This window comes from Notolabrus celidotus, chromosome 3 (genome assembly GCF_009762535.1).
Source record: "Notolabrus celidotus isolate fNotCel1 chromosome 3, fNotCel1.pri, whole genome shotgun sequence".
NCBI lineage: Eukaryota > Metazoa > Chordata > Actinopteri > Labriformes > Labridae > Notolabrus > Notolabrus celidotus.
In genome coordinates, this window is record NC_048274.1 from 13,866,931 (window position 1) to 13,882,546 (window position 15,616).

The 15,616-nt window shown below is 41.7% G+C and overlaps 1 protein-coding gene across 1 annotated transcript in view; it reads right to left on the reverse strand.

Annotated features, from left to right (window-relative positions):
- zfhx3 (zinc finger homeobox 3) overlaps positions 1-15,616 on the reverse strand; it is a 333,992-nt gene that overhangs the window by 230,030 nt on the left and 88,346 nt on the right. Inside the window, exon 5 of the mRNA XM_034680500.1 lies at positions 3,079-3,194. The gene's annotated coding sequence lies outside the window, so the exon portion shown is untranslated. The remainder of the gene's footprint in view (positions 1-3,078; positions 3,195-15,616) is intronic.

A 15,616-nucleotide genomic window follows, 5' to 3' on the forward strand; every position in this document is an offset into this window, starting at 1 on the left:
GGAGGACACCGAGAGCAGCGCGTGCTGTCTGCACGCCTCTCTGCCAGCAGCGAACAGGCCAGGATTAATATAAACATGTCATTATGTAATTAATATTATTGATCATATACTTATAAAAAATAATTAATTAAGCGTATTTTTTACATTAATTTAATTAATCCACTTGAATATTAATGCCTTTTATTTTAATTTCTTATTTAAACTTAACTAACAGTCTGATCATTATTACCGAGGTGTAAACAAGTAAACACCTGACTTTAGTTTGAATTAAAATGCGTCATTAAGAATTTGAGAAAACACTGCAGAAACTCCAAATTAGATTTTTTAGTCTGTCATAGTTTCAAATACGCAGCCATGTCGCACATTTCATAAATATAGATGAAGGCTTTTTAAAAAAAATGCTCTTTTTTTTTTTGACTGGTTGTTTAAATAGTTAAGACCGAACAGAGAATTAACGACTTCTAATTTCTAAAGCAGAAAAAGTTTCACTCTAACATCTGAAAAATGCGTGCTGAGGCTCTAATTACTCACGTGTTCGTTACTTCAGAAAATTAAAAATCATACTCAGTAGGCTGTTTTTGCTTTATATTTTTGTTTTACTCTTTAAAACTAGGAATGTTCGATTTTTAAGATACAAAATTAGTGGTTGCAATTATGTAGCTCCAATTAATTATAACGTAATTTACGTGTTTATACCCTAAAAAAAAATGTTACCGAGTACAAAGAAGCCGGCACAAATTATGCACTTACATATTTTATGAAAACATTGTTATCTTAATTCAGGTTAATTTTTGTAATCACACTTATCATGTAATTTCAGTGTAACGTCTTGAGTTGTAAGATGGGCTGGAAATAATAAAACGATAATAACAAAATAGATTGACTTTCATGAGTTGTAATATACTTTTTTCAGATTCAGTAGATTGATGATTATGTTTAATTTTCATCCAGTACATTGTTTTTGATTTCATGTACTGATTTGCACATGAGACACTTGACCAAGCATGTAGTTATAGGTGAAAACATGCAGATTGTCTAACTTTCAGAAATGAAGTTGTAATTTAAGTGTGTCATTGTCCTGAAGATTTACTTCACATGTTTTAATTACCACACATTATATATTTTAGTCAAACTCATTTAAAATAAGTTAGAATTAAAATGAGACCTCACTCACCAATTAAAGCTTGAGACAAATTGTCTCATGGACATTTATGAGACTCAACATAATAGAGACTCAAACTTTTTTTTTTCAGTGTGATCTTTCTTCAATTTGTTAAGACATCAAGTACAGAAATGAGAAGAGGTTATTAAGGATGGAGGTGTGGACCAAACAAAATGAGGAGTAAGACAAGCAGAGAGGAAAAGGGTCAAGAAGCATCAAACATGGGATGAAAATATACAGCCAGAGGATGATAGGTGGTCCCAGGTGTCTGCAATGACATCACAATGTGAGACATCCTGCATCTGCATAGTGCAAGAGATCCTCTTTCTTCAGAAAGTCTCTTGATGAGACACAGGTCACGGCCAATAGCCTCTGTGTGACACGTAATTGGTGGTATTGATTATAGGTTATCATATGCTGCAGGCCATTTGGAAGATAATTCTGCAGGGGTTAACTTGTCAGCCATTAACCTCTTGGGCGAATAGATATGTGTAAATTAAGTTTGGAACAACTTCTAAAAGGCTCACCTAGCTTCATCTAATAAATGCTGATGATAATAGATGCTAACGTGTTTCAGTTATAATGCAGTGCAAACCCCTCACATGATGATAGGTAGCAACCTGAAGTTCTTTAAAAGACCTTAATGTGCAATCTAAATTTACTCCTCCTCAAAGCCTCCAGAGCAAAACCAACCAAGAACTCTTTCGCTGACCCTTTGGAAAAATATCCCATCATCTAAAAATGAAAGTGACATTTACAGGAAACACCTTTTCCTCCTTCCTCAGACCTGTGAAGTAGCTGCTGGCCTACAGGACTCTGAAAGTTGATGCAGTCTGTCAATCCAAAGTAATGGGCAGGGGTAAACTTTTTAAATAACATGTCACTTTGAAGAGAAACTAAAGCATCCAAGTGATATCAATGTTATATTCTATGGTCCTTGTTTCAGATAAAAGTGCTAAAGGGCTGTTAAATCAGAATTAAATATGATTATATAAACAAACATCACTTTGTGTTAGTCATTTCTTTAAGTGTCATCAACATCAGAAAAGGTGAGAAATAAAAATCAAAAAGTAGGTCAGAGGATGTTTGAGGATTTGGAGGAAATGTAGGTGACTATGGGTTTTCTAACCAATAGAGCTTTTGAGAAAATAAAAAATGAGTATCTCCGTATTTCTTGCTTATTTTCATGTGTTCGTTATTTAAAGAAAAATAAAAAAACCAACAACATTTCAGAAACCACCTCAGGGTACAAAAACTAACAATGTTGCAAAGCAGTCCAACAGTTAAACTGCTTCAGGATCATCACACAGTTTGCCACATATTTTGGTTTTTATCTCAGCGAGGAATAACACTTCAAATACACAAAATCACAGAAAAAGAGGAACGCTGTAACCTTTGAGAAAGTCGATCAGAGGCGATCAGAGGTGCAGAAGCACCTAGTACAGCCCAGAGCAGTAAAGACAACCCACTTCAACTTGAAAAACATGACATTTGCCACCTCAGAGCAGAAAATGTGTCTCTCTAACTGTACACCTGTAAACCTGCAAACCCACACAATGGAGATCAAAAAGGGAAACCAAGCAAGTCTCACTGCAGCAAACACTATTAAAAGTTGCTCAGTAATGGGCGTGCATGCTGTGTACAGTGTGTGTACAAGTGTGTGTAAGAGAGAGAGAGAGAGAGAGAGAGAGAGAGAGAGAGACTCAGAGGGAGGGGAGAGAGAGAGAGTGAGAGAGAGAGAGAGAGAGAGAGAGTGTGTGAGTGTGTCTGTCTGTGTGTGTGTGTGTGTGTGTGTGTGTGTGTGTGTGTGTGTGTGTGTGTGTGTGTGTGTGTGTGTGTGTGTGTGTGTTAAAGCGAGAACTGGTCAGCAGTTCAGTCAGTCAGCAAAGTAAAAGAGAGCAGGGCAGCATGGGTACCTGTCTGCAGCAGTCCGGTGGCGGGATCAGCCCTCCAGCTTGGCATGCATTAATTATCCTCCAGAAAAAAAGATGGCCGCTCGATAGGCTCGCTCCCTGACCCGGCACTCCTCCTACTGTCCCACAGTCAGAGGAAAGGATGGATGGAGAGGAGCAAGAGTGAAAGAGGAAGACGAGGACAGAGAGGGAGAGAGAGAGAGAGAGAGAGAGAGAGAGAGAGAGAGAGAGAGAGAGAGAGAGAGAGAGTCAGATCCACTGCTGCCCTGACACCATGACTGGTCCATGTGAGATTGATCATACACACACTCTCGCACTCGCACACACACACTGAGGCCTCTGCAGTGACAAGGGGGGAACTGCCAAGGAAAAGCATGCTTTGTTTAGCCTGGGGATGCGCGTACACACACGCACACACGCATGCATGCACGGCTGCAACACACGTGCACGCACTTGCATGTTTATAAGATGCGTGGACACGTGTGCAAACTGACACACAAAAACAAACACACATGTGTGACCTATATGACTCCCACACTGACTTAAGAGTGTGAGCCATAATATTCTATTTCAAAAAATAAATCCATCATTTTCCTGAAACTACACTCAACATGCAGTATACTACTTTTTCTCATTCTCTCATCCACACTATGAAAAGGATATTCAGAGGGCCTCATTAGCATTCACTTGCATCTGTTCAGTAGTCTAATGCCTGTTAGGTGGCGGGGCAACTGAAAACGGACAGAGAAATAAAAAGGGTCAAAAGTCTGGCATTGAGAGGCGTGAGGGCCATGATTACACACAATAGACAATAAAAGAGATGCATATGAGCGGCGACAGCATGCCTGGCCTCTGCACCTTCAGGAGGGACAGGGTTCACACTACAACAACACACACAACCTCACACAATGCTTGACAACTGCTTGCAATTAAAATAATATGCATCAGGACTGAAACTTGCTAAATTTATATTTAGATACAACACTTTATTTAAAAGGCCTTTTCATTTTTTGAAGTGTGTATTTAAGTTGCAAAGGTTAGATGCGTACTGTCACTTTATTTTAGCATAATTTCTGTGCAATGAGGTAATAATTGACCGAATCCATCCTAACAAACATACTGTAAGTCAAATCAACATGAAATAGTGAGATAAAAGCAGTGATGGTGATGTTGAAAATCAATTTGCATTGCATTAAGCGAATAGAAAGGCGAGCAGTAAAGTCCTCCACTGCTTAGAAAAATCACATTTCCCAAATCAAGCGTCCCCTTCAGCCATCTTCTCCTGTCACTGAACCAGGAGGGGCCGTCTCCGTCAGCTGGCCTCTATATGCAGATTGATCCAGATGGACATGGCGTCCAGACCTCCAGTCCCCCATAGACCCTCTGGCTGAACTTGACTCTCATGACTACAGATGGGAGGGAGGGCCCCTCACCTTTGGTGAACCCTAGACCCCGACAACCTCACCCCCTTTATGGCAGACTGCAGCCTGAGCCACCTAGCTGGTCTCCAGGATAACCAATCCATCCAGATTGAATTCAGGCCGCTCTCCCAGCAGCTATCATCACAGATATAGCTGATCAATACTGGGACATTATCACAGAACGCTTCCTCAAACACAGTGTCAACAAGGCAGGGCTGGTCGGGGAGTGTGTGTGTGATCACTGAGGTGGAAAGGAGCCGCGGCCGGGCGCTTACGCAGAGGAGCCTCAGAGAGGAGAACCCTTTGAGCAGAGCTTGAACCCTGGGGGGCTGCAGGTCTGACGGGCTCTGGTGCTGAGCATGCTGGGCTACAACTTAAAAGGAGATCAGAGGGCTGTACCTCAGAGCAGCAAAGCCCTCTTCCTCTTCCTCCTCATCTCCTTCTCTCAAACAACATTCTCAGCCTGCACATTTTCTACAGACCAGTGTTCAATCCACTCTGAATACCAGACATGAAAACTAAATATTTTCTGCATGAAATACTTGACATAAAAAACATCTACTGAGCAGAAAGGTAGAGATGGTCTTAAGACATGCCTTTGTTGATGAAATGCTGTGTCTTACCATCATTGTAGAAATATTCTGGTTTTCAAAAGAGTTCAATATAAGCAAAGAGAGGCTCTCATGGGTGTCCCACCTTTCTTTGACCCTGTGGCCTCAGTGCTCCACCAGTGTGCAGTCTAAGTTGATGTCTTCCCTTGTCTCCCTTAAGGCCTCCCCTGCCATTCTAACCTGGTTTGTGATCCAGTCCTGCTCTGTATGTAATGCCGTTTTCCTTCTCCCTGTGGTAAGTGTCTCATATATGGGCCTTATCGGAGGCCCATCTTCACCACACAGCATTTACCTCACTGGAGCCCAGCAGAGAGAAAATCTGTATCTTCATCAAACACCAGTCAGCAGAGAGAAAAAAGGGGATTGAAGGACTGCTTTATGAATTATTTAGATTAAAATCTTTCTCTTATTACCTATCCTTTCCTTCTGCCATTCCATTTTCTTCCCCTTTCTCTTTCTTTTTTGGTTAAATTTTAAAACATTTATATCCCTCTGTTCCTGAGTAAACGAGCTCGGGGACGATTTTCCATTAAAAATAAAAGTTGAAGAGAGGAGGAAGGAGAAGAGGTATGTAGCTTGGTCGGTTTTAGTTTTTAGTCATCTTTAATCAGCCGGGTGTTTCTGTGCCAAGGAAGAAGAGAGTCAGATGAAACAACAGTGAATAGATTTTTTCTCTCAGTCCTCAGTCTTGGATGTTGGAAAGTTAAAAGAAAGACTTTCTTACCTTTTATTATTACTGTCAGCGAGTCCTTGCTCATTCTGACTTTGTTCAGAGGTGTAAGTAATTTTCCAACTTATTAAAATAATGATGCATTAACAATGTACTCGCCATTATCTTAGGTCAGGTATTTCTGAATGGTGGATTCACAGCTGAGAGCATGTCTTTAATGACAGTCTGGATGAATCAAAGAGACTGGTCTCAACCAGAGCCATGATCTCTTATTATTTCTCTTTTTTTTCTTTGTCACTGCTTTAAATTGCATTTATTCATTAGGGGAAAAAAGGATGAGCAGAAGCAGATGGACTTGTTTTAAAGGCACAAAAGGAGTGGTCATAAAAATGTTTGATTTGATAAAGCTGTCAGGAAAAAAAAGATTGCTAAGAGAGTTCAAAACAAAGCGTATAAAACTGTTAAAGCTATTCAGACAATTCAATGAAACAGAGCCACCTCTGTCTTCTTCATTTAGTTCTACCTGAGATGTAGAGAATAGGGATATATTTAATTGTCATAATATTTAGCTCCAAAGAATGATGAAATCAGTTGGCAGGGAGGTCATAAGTAAATTGATGGCCATATTTTAACAAACTCTGGAACAGGTCATGGTTTATATCTAAGAAGCATGTAGGTTTTCAAAATTCAGCCGTTTTAACCCGACACCACAGCAAACAATAGAAATAAAGAAGCAGCAGACCATTATTCAGGAAGACGACCTGAGTCTGACTTGCGAATATGTCCTCATCTCTGAAGGGCCATCATAACTAGAGCATAAGAGCAAAGGTCATGAGGCCCCAGAGGAGCCATCGGGATCCAGGAAATAACCCAAGCGCTCCATAGAGGGCACTCAGCATCGGCTGGAAGAAGAGTCAGACTGGAAGACAGAGGTAGCTGCAGCTTAAACAACGTGAGCCTCTCACATCCAGTCTGTGGGCTCAGGCCTGCTGTTTATGATGCAGATGTGATGCAGGGAGCTCACCAGTATGGTCATACATCTCGAGCAGTGTGTGTGTGTTTTAAATGTGCTCTTAATAAAATATTTCTGGGCCTGTGCAGAGTCCTGGTCCCTGCGCTCATTAGAGGTCTCCGACCAGCTTGATAAGTGCGGCTCTGCTCCATAATGATTTATTAAGGCTTGGGGTGGGGGGGGTTTGGTGGGTCCAAACTGCCTCAGGACACTCCAACCACAGAGACATTTAAGGGTAAAGGCTTGGAACAGAGGGTGCCTCTGAACAGATTTACATCATCCAAGATGCATTTCAAAATGAATTATGTAAGAAGAAATGAAATACATAGGAGTTTCACAATTTTTGCCGCCTTTTTTCCCCCAGCTCTTTTCCTATTCCTCCTCCTCCTCCTCCTCCTCCTTCTTCTTCTCTCTGTCCTGCTGATGCTCTCGTCTGCGTTGCCCTGAGGTAAATTCACGGCCATTTGCTTTATGCCGCAGAGCACTAATGGACAGACGGGGGGACGTGAGGGATAGTGTTTAAATATGGATGGAAAAGAGATGGTCAGATGTGCACAAACAAACAAGTCAGACTAATTCACAGGTGCAGCCTGAGCTGTGATGGAATGGGAGAAAATGGACTGCAGATGCAGGCCTGATGAGTTACATATACAGGGTAGGCCGGTGGTTTGCAAGTTCAGAGGCTGTTATGCTGCTGTTTCAACACTTTTAGTGCTTCCAGGCCGACTTGGCTGCAAAATGACCAACAGTTTGACAACCTTTTTTAAAAAAAATCTCTTTAACATCCAGAGCTGACAGTTTTCTGTCACAGCTGAGCAAAGGAAGATTTTTTGATGCAGATTACGACCTTTACATCTTTTAAAAGACGCTTTTATTTAAAGTGCTACAAAACTTTTTGGAGGAACATTTCTTTTTTTTTAAGTTGTGTTTTTACGTGTTTTTTGCCTTTATTGATAGGACAGCTGGAGAGAGACAGAAAATGTGGGGAGTGGAGAGTGGGGGAAGTAATGCAGAAAATAGTCATGGCCAGGAGTCGAACCTGCGACCACTGTGACAAGGACTATAGCCCTTTTATATGGGGCGTGCATTTAAACCTCAGGCCTTTCTTTGATTGGACGAAAAGCATTGGATATGTTATTTTAGTTTTAAGCTGTACAAACACACACTATTTAAAGAAAAGTTAGAAAAAAATTGCTTGAAAAAAAGGAAAATATAACAAAAGAATCAGAGCCCATCAAAGACTTGCTGATGCTGGTTAAAACTGCAACTCAAAACTCAGAAAGGCCAGATCAGCATCTCAAAATAGCATCGCCTCTCCTGGCCTGATGGCAAAATATTTGTGCACATGTCTGAGAGTATCACAAGACGTCAGAGTTCTATGAAGGATCATACAAGGTGGAAAGCATCAACTATGTGAGACAGGCGAGGCCCACAGAGCCTGCTGTGAACAGGTGAGGGCTGGTGCTGGTCAGCAGACATGAGAGCTGGGAGCTGAAGAGTGTAGTGAGTCATGGAGGCATCTCCACAGTGAAAAGCTTGGTATCCTCCACTCGAGGAAACAGGCTTAGTGGATGGAGGATAGATCTTTTTTTCCCTTGCCACAGTTAATTTTCAAATCTCCAACATCCTATGGCTGTCTGTTTTTCCTCTTCTTCCTTTCTGTTTTTTTATTCTGCTTTTATTCTTTTCTTTTAAAATGAAACTGGAGCTGGGGCGGTGATAGTGATAGATGGCTCAGCGCTCTAACACTTTATCCAATCCGGCGCAGATTTCATCCAATAAAGAATCACTTGTGCACTCTCAAACTAAATGGAAGTCAGGCAGCGGAGAGAAAGGGGCTGCCGTGTGTTTCTGAGCTGCGAAAATCAAATTTTCTTAAAGCTGCCGCAGCAGTGGCTGGCGGAAAAGGCAGCAACAGCCATGACTGGCCAGGGCCACGTCTGCACACACAATTTAATCCATCACAGAGCACCTGACACCATATCAATCAACCTTTCATCAGCATGCCCCCCCTCCCAAAAAAAAGAGAAAAAAAAAACAATATTTCTATTCAATCACCTCTGACTGAGCCAGGCCTTCAACCCACTGACCAATGGGGAGGACCAGAAACTCCAGCTGCTCAGAAATTTTTTGACATGAAGGAAAGCTTAAAGTAGAACACATGCACTCCTGCTTGTTCTTGCTTGTTCGTGTGTGTGTGTGTGTGTGTGTGTGTGTGTGTGTGTGTGTGTGTGTGTGTGTGTGTGTGTGTGTGTGTGTGTGTGTGTGTGTGTGTGTGTCTGTGTGTCTGTGTGTCTGTGTGTCTGTGTGTGTGTTAATACAGAAAGGGTGGAGAAAATATACCGAAACCTAAGCCTTTCCTTTTGCTTAGCCATGAGGTAGAATACACATGTGGAAAATATTTCTGCATTTAGAGACTAAGAAGTGTAAAGAATATGAAAGCACACCATGCGGACTCCCTACAATGCTGACTGTTTTAAGTTTGAATATTGTTACAGCAGATATTTTACTTTGTACAGCATCTCAACATCAAATTCACTCTCCTCCTTGAACTTTTCCTGTTTGACAGTAAGCCACCACCTCTCTACCTTACTCCCCCCCTCCCATCATTGTCCTTTGTTCCGGGAATACAGTCCCCTCTTACCCCCTCTGTATCCCACAGGCTGTGGCTCCAGTGGCCTATGATTTATAATTCATAGGGGCCGCTTTTATATGGGACCTTAGTCTACCTGATACCCTGCCACCGGGCCTGTCCTGGGACAGTGGGAGGGGGGCTCTTCATTACGCCTGGCACCGGACTTCTAACATGACACCCGCCTTCTTTGAAGCACTGGCGCTGTATGTAAATTGGACATAATAATCTATATTTTCCCAGTCAAGGTACTGAGTTATATTCCCGAAATGGATGCTGTTTTTTTTTCCTCCAGGCGGCCATTTTGTTTCTATCAACTTTCTCTCCGTTAGTTCCTTGTATTCTCTTTTACTCTCCATCTTCAAACATGAACACAGCAGTTTCCTCGCTGATTTTGAACTTTCATTCTTCCACTTAAGCCTCGCCTTTCTTACACGGACGTGCGTGTGACGGTTTCTCTTTCTTCCTTCAGGACCTGTAAAGCTCAGGTCTCAGGGTATCCACATTGCTTCCTCTCCGGTTCGTTCTCTGCTCTGACCTCCCCCTGCATACCATCGAGGTCTCCAACCCAGGCTGTGCTCTGTACTCGCTGCTCTTGGCCTAGGGCTCTGCTTGGCCTCCATGCTCTACTGGCTCCCTAAACCCTGCTGAGGCTCCAAAAGGCCAAACACTGTACTTGTTGTGGATGCCCCACCACCCACCAGTGTCTCTGGCGCTGCAGTGGAGGAAAAAAGAAGGAGGTTGGAGGTGGTGAGGGAGGGGGGGGGCTGACTTGTCTGATTGCCAGCAGCAGCTCAAATGACAAAGAGAGAAGCAGCTCAGCCTGGATCAGACGCGTGTATTATGGTTGTTGTTGCTAAGTGCTCCTGACTAATTATTCCTCCCTCATTTGCAAATGGGGCTGCTGCTCATTTGCATATCAATGGAGGCCGAGTTGAGGGTATGATGTCAAGGAGCGCGGGTTAAGCGTGTGGCTAAGCTCGGGGAGCACAGAGGCCATCATCCCTACAACAAACAGAACCCCACAGCACCCCCACCCACCACCGCCCCCCCCCCAACAACTTCATGCCTCCAGAACCCATATCACTGCCATGACACCCCCCACTGTGTTAGTCCAATAAACAGACGAAACAGAATGGAAGATAGGCTGTTGTCTGAGGGAGAAGGGGGGAGGAGAAGGGGGGGGGGGGGGGGGGGGGGGGGGCTGACATAGCGAAGAGCTCTCTGTCAAATCAGTGGGGTTGCCCCTGGATTAGTTCAGTTGTAACACAACCCCGCGCTCCACGGAGATCATTTAGGCAATTATCAAGAACAAGGCCGGCTGCAGTGTTGAACAGCTCACTTCAAAGGGGCCTACACCAGATGAACAGTTACAGCACACTGGTCAATTTCCATACAAGCCCCCACCCCATCCCTTCCTCCCTCCATCCCTCCACCACTCTCCTCCTTCACTCACTCCTTCTCTGCGTATGCCTCCAGGCACTTTGACTGTGCTAATGAACATAACACCCCCTCCCCACCCCGAACACACACTCTTGTACTCGCTACTGTATGATGAGAAGTTTATGATGCGCTCTCCCTACTGTCCCTCTGACACACAAAGAGAAGCAGTGAAGGACAGCCAGAACGCCGCCTCACATCTGCCTCCATCAAACTGAAAGGATTCAAATTTTCAGCATGCAGAATATTCCTCTGCAATTTGTTACACTGATAGCGCACTGCTGTGAGGGCAAGAATGCATCACTTTGAAAGTGAAAGTTTGGTTTCTTTTCAGATGTTGATGCCGAAGATTGAGGAGAAAAATAACCAGAAATTGTTGGTTCAGATGCACATTTTGAATAAAGATAATGGCTTAAAGTTTTTATTTTCCCTGCCGGAGAAATGTTTTTATTTTTCACTGCAGGCACCCTGGTGAGTGAGTTTGCTGTTGGAAGATCAACCTCAGTAAGTTGTTGAAATAAACTGCTTGACATAAACTAAACAATAAATCTGCTCAACTAAAAGGCACAAGTAGTTTCCAGCACGTATTAAAACAATTTATCTCAAAGTGTGGTTAAAAAGTTCACATATCAATTATATTTCATAGACATGTGCTTATTAGATATTTCAGATCACTGTCACCAGCAATTCTTGTTTTTTCTCACTAATATGTTTTTTTCTGCAAGGTTATAATATTCATATTTTTGAAGAAATAGTCTTCAGTACGACTGCTTGTGATTCATTAAGTTGCACAGAGCTGCTGCTCTACAATCTGACAATTTTCTCCAACTATAATTAAGGGTAAGATGTCTCAGTGAGCAGTGACAACAAAAATGTTAGATTAAGCACACCAAAATTGCTAGTTTTCTCCGTGTTCCTTAGTGAAAGAAGCAAACAAGGCATGCCTAATGAAAACGTGAAGTCTTAATAGAGTTGTTTTTTTTTACCATGTCTGCTCAACTGTCTCTCCAGAACAAAACTAAAACCGACTAATTCTCTCTCACTCTCTCTTACTGCCTGTCAAACACACAATCATACACACACACACACAACCAGACTTTCTAATCAGACTGGGTCATGTTTTATTGTAAAGATCCAAGACAAACATACAAGTAACCAGATCCTCCACTCAGGATAGAGTTTCTAATCATGCACTATAAATTATTCAGCCTCAAAAAATCTGCCCTCCCCAAATGTTTATTGATGCAGGACCGACACTGTGTGTCAGACCGGTGACATGGATATGGATGCTGCCATCAAAGTTCGGAAGGAGCCACAGGGTGAGGCGGCAGGGGTTGACCCAGGTCAGAAAAGCCATGGATAGATACCCTGCACGTCAGATGAGAGCAAGAACCTCAGCCATAGAGATAATCGATTGACTTTGAGGATGTGGAGACATAAGAGCCGACAACAGAACGAGAGACAGAAATTAGTGAGTGCAGAAGATTAAAAAAAGGACGAGGAGTCAGTGGAAAAGTTTGAGGAAAAACATGATAGTAAAAGTTGTGCTACCAGAAGACCTCTATATATTTAGACAGTGTTCTGCTTCATCGGGACATCCTCATCCTTTTTTTTTTTTTTTTGCATTTTCTGCATTTTTTTACTATCATTGATTTTCTTTACTGAGCCTTTTAAGCTGTAGTAACAAGGGTTTTCCCAAATAGGGACAATATAGTTTACCGTAAAAGCTTAAACTGATGGGTTACATTAAGAAACAAAAAAGAAGGCAGTATTTTGGACAGCTCAATATTAAAAATAAGTTATATATTGTATTGTTGAACTTGGGGTTTTGTCGTCTTAAAACAATATCATGACAAGAAGTCAATTGAAAAACGTAATAAAAAAAGTGGAGAGATTATACAACTGGAAGCCCCCTACTAATTAAGACGGAGCATACTTTTACATTGAAAGTACACTCTGTTTAATAATACAGTTTTAAAATGGAGGCACTGTCACAAATCCCATTACATTAAAAGACAAATAATAATTAAAGAGAGGCATACGTTCAGCTTCTCCATACAAATGAGTTATTCTTAAAGTTTGGGAACTAACCGTATTCCTACTTTTCTTTGTTCCAGCAAGTCATATCGAACCACAGCTAACAATAAAATAGAATTATGTTTTCTCTAAATGCATTAAATTCACATACAGAAAAATAATAAAGCATCTCAATCTCAGCTTTTTTCCTTCCGTCCCTCTCTCCTCTCTTCTTCATATCTTACCCATTAGATCAGAGTTGGTGTCAGAGAAATTGGCTAATTTGTATTTGTTGGGGATGTAAACTGGTTTAAATCTTTAATAAAACAACAAGGATGAAATATCAAACGTCAGCTGCAGAGCATGAAGGACAGCATTTTTATATCCTGTCATTTGAAAGCCTGGGAGATTGGGTGTGCGTGTGTGTGCCCTTTAAGTTTGCAAATGATTTGATGGTGATATTATTATTTGAAATATTTACCTCCTATGTCTGAGACTTAAGCATCAGCTCCTGAGGCTGCATTCATCCACAACCCCCTGGCAGCAATTTTTCAAACATTTCACAAATGAGTTCATATATCTTAACGGGTTATTGGCTTCATTTCTGAATAATGTTACATTTTGAATGGAGCTGTTGCTGCACAATGGCAGATAACTTAGCAGGAGGAAAAAGATGGCCTGCCCAGCTTGTGTATGAGATTACTCCTTTTTTTAAAGACATTAGGCAGGTATCATTACTGAGTATCTCTGAGTGGATGTAGTCTAACAAGGTAGAGGCTCTGTCCCCAGTGAGGCCTTATATGAAGTTACTGCAGCCATTTTGTTTGCTGATCAGCTTCAGAGTATAAAGCTTTCACTTCTGTATATAAAAAAAGAAGATGTTTATAAAAGTATCAGGGTCTAGTTTCTCTATATGTACTGACCAACATGTGGTTTGGACGACTTCTTAAATGATAAAAGCTCATAGATGGGGATGTGCCTGTTTAATCGACTGAACAGATGAACTTATTCATTAGCCAGCAGCAGAATTACTAGTTCAAAGTGTTATTCATATTTTTATTATTGTAGGCCCAAAAAGCTGGTCATATATTGTGTCAACACTAGCTCTGGTTAATAGCTGCAGCCACAATGCTCTACTACCCAGATGTAAACAAGCACGGATGTCACGGGGCATATCGTAGTTCGACACAGTGTGACTTTATTCTGACCCTTTAAGTAGAGATAAAGTTGTGTGTAGGGCAGGGCGATAATTCAATAACAATAATAATCCCAATATAATTTTTCTCAATATAAATATAACAAATGTTCGATCAAAATTAGATATAAATAAACCTGTAATTACACAACCCAACCACTGGAAAGGGGGGTGCTAATAAGCCTTAAAAGCTAGTTGCTACCCAACATTAGACGGAAGAAGAATGCTGCATTGTATAGCCAAACCATAGACTGTATAAAATATGGACGTAGTATCCGTGACGTCACCCATCTGTTCCTGAGAGCTGTTTTGAAGCAAATCGACGGCAGCAGCCATATTGGTAATGCGGAACTCAACTAGGCAGAGTGTGACGAAGTGTGAGTCTCTTAGCCAATGGCTGTGTGTTCCCGACCTGGAGTCACGTCAGTCATGTCCTTATTTGGGCAAAACTCATAATCTTAATATCTTCTTAACCGTCATGTTAGAAAAAAATTCACCCCCCGTACAGTGTGTGCCATTAGAGAGATTAGCGTTGTAGGGCCAAGCCGTTTTTTGGACCAGGCTGTAAACATGTTTATTAATGCTGCAAAGATCGTCTTTTTCCCATTCATATCTATGTGGTTTCCGGTGTTTCTGCAGCCAGCCTCAAGCGGATTTTCGATGTATTGCAGTTTATATCACTTCCGCATTGGCTTCATCGTTTCAGACCGGAGTTTGCCGCTTGAGCCAAACATGATGCAGGGTGAGAGGAGGGCGGGGCTTAAAGACGTTTGGAGCGGAATGTAAACACGGCTGAAACGAGCGGCAGAAAACTCAAAACCTAGCAGCTCAAAGCCGTTAGTTAAGAGTCGTTAGTCTGACACTGTGCTGACTCTGCAGTAAGTTCTAATTTAAGACGACTTCTGCTGTGCATTTCTAACATGTCCTCTGTGACCGTAGTACATTTTTGTGCATGTTTGCGTCTGTGTTTTTGTGTACAGGTGTGTGTGTGTAGGAGAGGTATGGGAATATGGGAAATTCAGGTCTGTTCAGCCATTCTTTCTGCCTCAGTTGAGGGATGTAGCAGTGTTAGCATCACTAAGAAAAACAGGTCCATCGCCAAAAATACTGATAAACACTGACTGAGTGTTTACTATGGAAGATAACAGTTTTGCAAACACAGTCAGACTGAAACAAGAACAGCACAGTACACCCAGCAACCGTTATGTGCTACTAGAAAAGCTTTATTAAAACAGACGTGCAAAATCCCCACCTTTTTGAGTTGTAGTGGACGTTTGATTCTAAAATGTTGTATAATGGTTTGATTACTTAATGGGACTTTATAATATGGGACTGGCAAAGAGGAATTCATCCCAACAAAACCAAAATCTTTCTCTAGAGTTGCATAAACTGCATACTTAAAGTCCCACCAAAAAACACATGAATCGTTCTTCTTTGCCAAGGGCATCTGTATTTAGTGCAGGAAAAAGTAAAAACACCAAAATACAAATACTATCTGTTACAAGCAAAAGGTCTGTATTTATTGCCTTATCTAACAAATAAAA